The sequence below is a fragment of the Musca domestica genome, unplaced genomic scaffold, assembly GCF_030504385.1.
Source record: "Musca domestica strain aabys unplaced genomic scaffold, Musca_domestica.polishedcontigs.V.1.1 34, whole genome shotgun sequence".
NCBI classification, from domain to species: Eukaryota; Metazoa; Arthropoda; class Insecta; order Diptera; family Muscidae; genus Musca; species Musca domestica.
Genome location: NW_026712313.1, coordinates 8715959 through 8724284, shown reverse-complemented (window position 1 = coordinate 8724284; position 8326 = coordinate 8715959). Strand labels below are relative to the sequence as shown.

Genomic DNA, 8326 nt, shown 5'->3' with positions numbered 1-8326 from the left:
GCTTAGAAATGACAGCAGTCTGAAGTTAGTTGCAATTTTTTCATCTCACCCTGTAGATATTTCCTGGGAGAGGGTAAATATTGAAACTCATAGAAAATATTAGAAAAACTCGATAGTATTTAAAAAATCTCCTTAATTACCCAACTTTGAAGTGGGGTCATTTAAAATATTTTTTTTTTCTTTTCGAAATTGATACAACAAATGACTTCCCCAATAGATAACTCCTAATTACCCTAAGTAATTAACTAAATTGCCAATTATATTCACAGTTAACAATATCTTGAATATATAAGGTCAGTTAGTGAAAGCGAAATTCAAAAACACTCAAAGTTTTGCCTCAACTGAAAACTAATAATGAAATTTTTAACTTTCGTCCTTTTCTTGGCTTTGGTGGCTTTATCCTTGGGAAAGGTAATTTTCAAAGATTTTTTAAAGATTTTAATTTCTGTTTGTATTTTTATTTTTCAGCCTTCTGATGATAATGCCGCAGGACCGGACTCCAATGGACCACAACCCTCCCATCCTGAAGAAAATCCAACACGCTTCCATGTGGATCCCTACTATAACCCCAATGGCGGAGGATTTGGCATCAATATTGGCTTTTAAAAAAATAAAGTTAATAACAAAAAGATAAATGTCAATAAATATATGGAGATAAAATAACCAACATTTTTTGTATTTTTAAGGATACAAATATTGAAATTTTTCAAGAATTCTTGAAGATTTTTCAAAAAAAAATTTAAGGTCTCCAGGATACACAAATGAGGATTAAAAAAATTAATTTCAAGGATTCGTAGTACCATGATCTTGGATTTTTAAATATTTTTTCAAGGACTCTCGGCGCCACAATTGAGGAGTTTTAAATAGTTTTTGTAAGTACTCCCAGGACCATAAGCATGGACCTTTCAAATATTTTTTTTGAAAACTCCAAAGGCTACAGTTGGGGATTTTTTGAATAATTTTTCTAAGGACTCGTGGTGCCATTTTCTTAGATTTTATTAACAATTTTCCATCAAGGATTTATCTTTAAATTATTTTTCTCAAGGACTTCAAAGGCCACAATAAAGGATTTTTAACTAATTTTGCAAAGAACTTCAGGAGCCATAATTGAGGACTTTTTTAATAGATTTTTTCAAGGACTACTAAGGCTATAATCGTGGATTTTTTAAATATTTTTATTTAGGGACTTTTTAAATATTTTTATTCAAGGACTTCCAAGGCTATAAACGTGGATTTTTGAAATATTTTTATTCAAGGACTTCCAAGGCTATAAACGTGGTTTTTTTTAAATATTTTTACTCAAGGACTTCGATAGCCATAAACCTGGATTTTTTAAATATTTTCATTCAAGGACTTCCAAGGCTATAAACGTGGTTTTTTTTTAATTTTTTTTTCAAGGACTTCCAAGGCTGTAAACGTGGATTTTTAAATTATTTTTTATTTAAGTACTTCCAAGACTATAAACGTGGATTTTTTAAATATTTTTTATTTAAGGACTTCCAAGGCTATAAACGTGGATTTTTTTAAATATTTTTATTTAAGGAATTCTAAGGCTATAAATGTGGATTTTTTAAATATTTTTATTTAAGGAATTCTAAGGCTATAAATGTGGTTTTTTTAAATATTTTTATTCAAGGACTTCCAAGGCTATAAACGTGGATTTTTTAAATATTTTTATTTAAGGACTTCCAAGTCTATAAACGTGGATTTTTTAAATATTTTTTATTTAGGGACTTCCAAGGCTGTAAACGTGAATTTTTTAAATATTTTTTTATTTAAGGACTTCCAAGGCTATAAACGTGGATTTTTTAAATATTTTTCATTCAAGGACTTCCAAGGTTATAAACGTGGATTTTTTAAATATCTTTTTATTCAAGGACTTTCAAGGCAATCAACGTGGATTTTTTTAAATATTTTTATTTAAGGAATTCTAAGGCTATAAATGTGGATTCTTTAAATATTTTTATTCAAGGACTTCCAAGGCTATAAACGTGGATTTTTTAAATATTTTTATTCAAGGACTTCCAAGGCTATAAACGTGGATTTTTTAAATATTTTTATTCAAGGACTTCCAAGGCTATAAACGTGGATTTTTTAAATATTTTTTATTTAAGGACTTCCAAGGCCATAAACGTGGATTTTTTAAATATTTTTTATTTAAGGACTTCCAAGGCTATAAACGTGGATTTTTTAAATATTTTTTATTTAAGGACTTCCAAGGCCATAAACGTGGATTTTTTAAATATTTTTTATTTAAGGACTTCCAAGGCTATAAACGTGGATTTTTTAAATATTTTTTATTTAAGGACTTCCAAGGCCATAAACGTGGATTTTTTAAATATTTTTTATTTAAGGACTTCCAAGGCTATAAACGTGGATTTTTTAAATATTTTTTATTTAAGGACTTCCAAGGCCATAAACGTGGATTTTTTAAATATTTTTTATTTAAGGACTTCCAAGGCTATAAACGTGGATTTTTTAAATATTTTTTATTTAAGGACTTCCAAGGCCATAAACGTGGATTTTTTAAATATTTTTTATTTAAGGACTTCCAAGGCTATAAACGTGGATTTTTTAAATATTTTTATTTAAAGACTTCCAAGGCTATAAACGTGGATTTTTTAAATATTTTTTATTTAAGGACTTCCAAGGCTATAAATGTGGATTTTTTAAATATTTTTTATTTAAGGACTTCCAAGGCCATAAACTTGGATTTTTTAAATATTTTTTATTTAAGGACTTCCAAGGCCATAAACGTGGATTTTTTAAATATTTTTTATTTAAGGACTTCCAAGGCTATAAACGTGGATTTTTTAAATATTTTTTATTTAAGGACTTCCAAGGCTATAAACGTGGATTTTTTAAATATTTTTATTTAAAGACTTCCAAGGCTATAAACGTGGATTTTTTAAATATTTTTTATTTAAGGACTTCCAAGCCTATAAACGTGGATTTTTTAAATATTTTTTATTTAAGGACTTCCAAGGCCATAAACGTGGATTTTTTAAATATTTTTTATTTAAGGACTTCCAAGGCTATAAACGTGGATTTTTTAAATATTTTTTATTTAAGGACTTCCAAGGCCATAAACGTGGATTTTTTAAATATTTTTTATTTAAGGACTTCCAAAGCTATAAACGTGGATTTTTTAAATATTTTTTATTTAAGGACTTCCAAGGCTATAAACGTGGATTTTTTAAATATTTTTATTTAAAGACTATAAACGTGGATTTTTTAAATATTTTTTATTTAAGTACTTCCAAGGCCATAAACGTGGATTTTTTAAATATTTTTTATTTAAGGACTTCCAAGGCTATAAACGTGGATTTTTAAATATTTTTTATTTAAGGACTTCCAAGGCCATAAACGTGGATTTTTTAAATATTTTTTATTTAAGGACTTCCAAGGCCATAAACGTGGATTTTTTAAATATTTTTTATTTAAGGACTTCCAAGGCTATAAACGTGGATTTTTTAAATATTTTTTATTTAAGGACTTCCAAGGCCATAAACGTGGATTTTTTAAATATTTTTTATTTAAGAACTTCCAAGGCCATAAACGTGGATTTTTTAAATATTTTTTATTTAAGGACTTCCAAGGCCATAAACGTGGATTTTTTAAATATTTTTTATTTAAGGACTTCCAAGGCTATAAACGTGGATTTTTTAAATATTTTTTATTTAAGGACTTCCAAGGCCATAAACGTGGATTTTTTAAATATTTTTTATTTAAGGACTTCCAAGGCTATAAACGTGGATTTTTTAAATATTTTTTATTTAAGGACATCCAAGGCCATAAACGTGGATTTTTTAAATATTTTTTATTTAAGGACTTCCAAGGCTATAAACGTGGATTTTTTAAATATTTTTTATTTAAGGACTTCCAAGGCTATAAACGTGGATTTTTTAAATATTTTTATTTAAGGACTTCCAAGGCCATAAACGTGGATTTTTTAAATATTTTTTATTTAAGGACTTCCAAGGCCATAAACGTGGAGTTTTTAAATATTTTTTATTTAAGGACTTCCAAGGCTATAAACGTGGATTTTTTAAATATTTTTTATTTAAGGACTTCCAAGGCTATAAACGTGGATTTTTTAAATATTTTTTATTTAAGGACTTCCAAGGCCATAAACGTGGATTTTTTAAATATTTTTTATTTAAGGACTTCCAAGGCCATAAACGTGGATTTTTTAAATATTTTTTATTTAAGGACTTCCAAGGCTATAAACGTGGATTTTTTAAATATTTTTTATTTAAGGACTTCCAAGGCTATAAACGTGGATTTTTTAAATATTTTTTATTTAAGGACTTAGAAGGCTATAAACGTGGATTTTTTAAATATTTTTATTTAAAGACTTCCAAGGCTATAAACGTGGATTTTTTAAATATTTTTTATTTAAGGACTTCCAAGGCTATAAACGTGGATTTTTTAAATATTTTTTATTTAAGGACTTCCAAGGCCATAAACGTGGATTTTTTAAATATTTTTTATTTAAGGACTTCCAAGGCTATAAACGTGGATTTTTTAAATATTTTTTATTTAAGGACTTCCAAGGCCATAAACGTGGATTTTTTAAATATTTTTTATTTAAGGACTTCCAAGGCTATAAACGTGGATTTTTTAAATATTTTTTATTTAAGGACTTCCAAGGCCATAAACGTGGATTTTTTAAATATTTTTTATTTAAGGACTTCCAAGGCTATAAACGTGGATTTTTTAAATATTTTTTATTTAAGGACTTCCAAGGCTATAAACGTGGATTTTTTAAATATTTTTTATTTAAGTACTTCCAAGGCCATAAACGTGGATTTTTTAAATATTTTTTATTTAAGGACTTCCAAGGCTATAAACGTGGATTTTTTAAATATTTTTTATTTAAGGACTTCCAAGGCCATAAACGTGGATTTTTTAAATATTTTTTATTTAAGGACTTCCAAGGCTATAAACGTGGATTTTTTAAATATTTTTTATTTAAGGACTTCCAAGGCCATAAACGTGGATTTTTTAAATATTTTTTATTTAAGGACTTCCAAGGCTATAAACGTGGATTTTTTAAATATTTTTTATTTAAGGACTTCCAAGGCCATAAACGTGGATTTTTTAAATATTTTTTATTTAAGGACTTCCAAGGCTATAAACGTGGATTTTTTAAATATTTTTTATTTAAGGACTTCCAAGGCCATAAACGTGGATTTTTTAAATATTTTTTATTTAAGGACTTCCAAGGCTATAAACGTGGATTTTTTAAATATTTTTTATTTAAGGACTTCCAAGGCCATAAACGTGGATTTTTTAAATATTTTTTATTTAAGGACTTCCAAGGCTATAAACGTGGATTTTTTAAATATTTTTTATTTAAGGACTTCCAAGGCCATAAACGTGGATTTTTTAAATATTTTTTATTTAAGGACTTCCAAGGCTATAAACGTGGATTTTTTAAATATTTTTATTTAAGGACTTCCAAGGCTATAAACGTGGATTTTTTAAATAATTTTTATTTAAGGACTTCCAAGGCTATAAACGTGGATTTTTTAAATATTTTTTATTTAAGGACTTCCAAGGCTATAAACATGGATTTTTTAAATATTTTTATTTAAGGACTTCCAAGGCTATAAACGTGGATTTTTTAAATAATTTTTATTTAAGGACTTCCAAGGCTATAAACGTGGATTTTTTAAATATTTTTTATTTAAGGACTTCCAAGGCCATAAACGTGGATTTTTTTAAAATACTTTTATTCAAGGACTCCATTGCGATGTTTTTAAGCATTCAAAGGATTTTCCATTCCTCAGCAATAGCAATGTGCAAAAAGTAATTCTATCCATGTATTGAGTATCTTTGTGGCTCCTTTAACTCCGTTCCTTTGCCTTTTGTTTTAGTTTTCCGGTTCTTTGCTATTCTCCGCCATTCGTTTCGTTTGATTTGATTGTTGTTTATTTGCTTTTCGGAATGTTTTGTGTACTTTGGTGTGTCATCAAATATAGCGAAAGACCCGATGCTTTCTACTCCTTTTTTCTCGACAATGCCGCTCTTCAAACTCTTTCACAACACCGTGAGAGAGAGAGAGAGGGCAGCCGGGAGAGGGGGAGTAAAGGTTTGTTACTTTATTTGTTCATCTGTGACTCGCAGTGGAATTGGTGGGCGGTCACGGGGCTGCAGTAATGAATATGTTTGTGCTCCGTGCACAAAACAAACAACATTGTTTGGATATCCTGCCATGGCGAAGACAAGGAAGAAGTACTAACGAAGGATTTCGCTAACTGACGATGATGGCGATGACTTCCTTTTTCAACTGTGTATTTTCAAGAATTGTTTGAAGCACATCACAACTACAATACGACTGTACGATGCAGTAGCATCAGTTTTCCCAGACAAATGTAATGCCATGGCATGTTGTAGATAGAGAGGATTAAATTGTTGTGTTCAAACAGCCACAACAACAACAACAACTGAAGTCTTAAGTACAAAACAATAAAACCGTGTACTAGCTACGGTTTCTAAATACTATCTGCCACAATGTTTGAGAAGGTTTATTTGGTTTGCTGTTGTTGTTGTTGCTGTTGTTTTTGTGTCTATTTTGCAGATTTGTCTCAGAGGTTAACAAACTTTTCATCTGCTATATATATAAATAAGCAATTCGTTAAGGATGAAAATGAATGAGAATTGCAATTGTATTTTAGTCGCTTGAGTAGTTTGGGTGGAGATTTTTTCGGCTTAGCTCTTGAATCGTAAATGAGATAAAATTATAGATTTTAAAAATATATATCTCGAAAACTAATTATTTTTTGAAAGACTGTTAGGGTTATACTCGCATCTTTAAAAAAAAAACATTTCTTAAGGATTCTCAGTGTCATGATTCTGGATTTTCCAGATATTATTTTAAGGACTCTAAGGACAATAACAGTATCATTTAAAATATTTTTTAAGCCTCCCAGCATATATACGTGGAATTTTTAGATATATTTTCGAAGGTCCTCTTTATAAAAAACGATATATATTTGCACAAGGACTGAGGATTTAAAAAAATATTTTTTAAAGAATTTAAGGTCCGTTATTTTGAATACAAGACAAGAACCTTTATGGATATAATCGTGGATTGTTTAAAACTACTTTTTAGGACAATCATTCAGGATAATTAGGGGCATAATCGGGATTTTTCTTAATATATTTTCTTAAGAATTGTAAGGCTTAAAATATTTAATTTTCACAAGGAACCTTAATGTATAATCTTATATTTTCATAATTGTGTATAATTTCATTTCAAGGGTCATGAGTACTGGAATCATAGAAATTTTTACTAAAGGGTGATTTTTTTGAGGTTAGGATTTTCATGCATTAGTATTTGACAGATCACGTGGGATTTCAGACATGGTGTCAAATAGAAAGATGCTCAGTATGCTTTGACATTTATTTATTTATATGTATTTTTTTAAAGGACATCGAGTACCGTAAAATCTGATTTTTATATATATAAGGACTTGAAGATATCTTTAAAAAGGACTTCCAAGGTCATAAACGTGGATTTTTAAATAAAATTTTTAAGGACTCCCAAGGCAAATTACGTGGATTTTTTAAATATATTGTTTCAAGGACTCCAGGGGCCATAAACGTGGATTTTTTACATATATTGTTTCAAGGACTCCGGGGGCCATAAACGTGGATTTTTTAAATATATTGTTTCAAGGACTCCAGGTGCCATAAACGTGGATTTTTTAAATATATAGTTTTAAGGACTCCAAGGGTCCCAAAAGTGGATTTTCTTTTTAATTAAAATGTCTTAAGGACTCCCAAGGCCATTAACGTGGATTTTTTAAATACAATTTTTTAAGGACTCCCAAGGCCATTAACGTGGGTTTTTTAAATATGTAGTTTTAAGCACTCCAGGGGTCCCAAAAGTGAGGTTTTTTAAATAAAATGTCTTAAGGACTCCAGCGGTCCCAAAAGTGTTTTTTTTAATTAAAATGTCTTAAGGACTCCAGCGGTCCCAAAAGTGTTTTTTTTAATTAAAATGTCTTAAGGACTCCCAAGGCCATAAACGTGGAATTTTTAAATAACATTTTCAAGGACTACCAAGGCAATAAACGTGGGGTTTTTATATAAAATGTTTAAGGACTGCCAAGGCAAAAAGCTTTAGTATTTTAAATATTAGTTTTGAATTATATATACAATTTTTCATTTTTGAATTTTATTTTGAATTTTTCATATTCTAAATATAATTTTTGAAGGGCTATCTAGGCTATAAACGTGGATTTTTTAAATACAATTTTTTAAGGACTCCTAAGACCATGAACGTGGATTTTTTAAATATATTTTTTTCAATGAT

The 8326-nt window shown here is 28.5% G+C and overlaps 1 long non-coding RNA gene across 1 annotated transcript; it reads left to right on the top strand.

The window, feature by feature from the left end:
* The first annotated feature begins 299 nt into the window (after positions 1-299).
* On the top strand, positions 300-667 carry LOC131803858 (uncharacterized). Its single transcript, XR_009342803.1, has 2 exons — positions 300-411; positions 469-667. It is a non-coding gene; the product is annotated as an uncharacterized LOC131803858 (long non-coding RNA).
* The last annotated feature ends 7659 nt before the right edge of the window (positions 668-8326 follow it).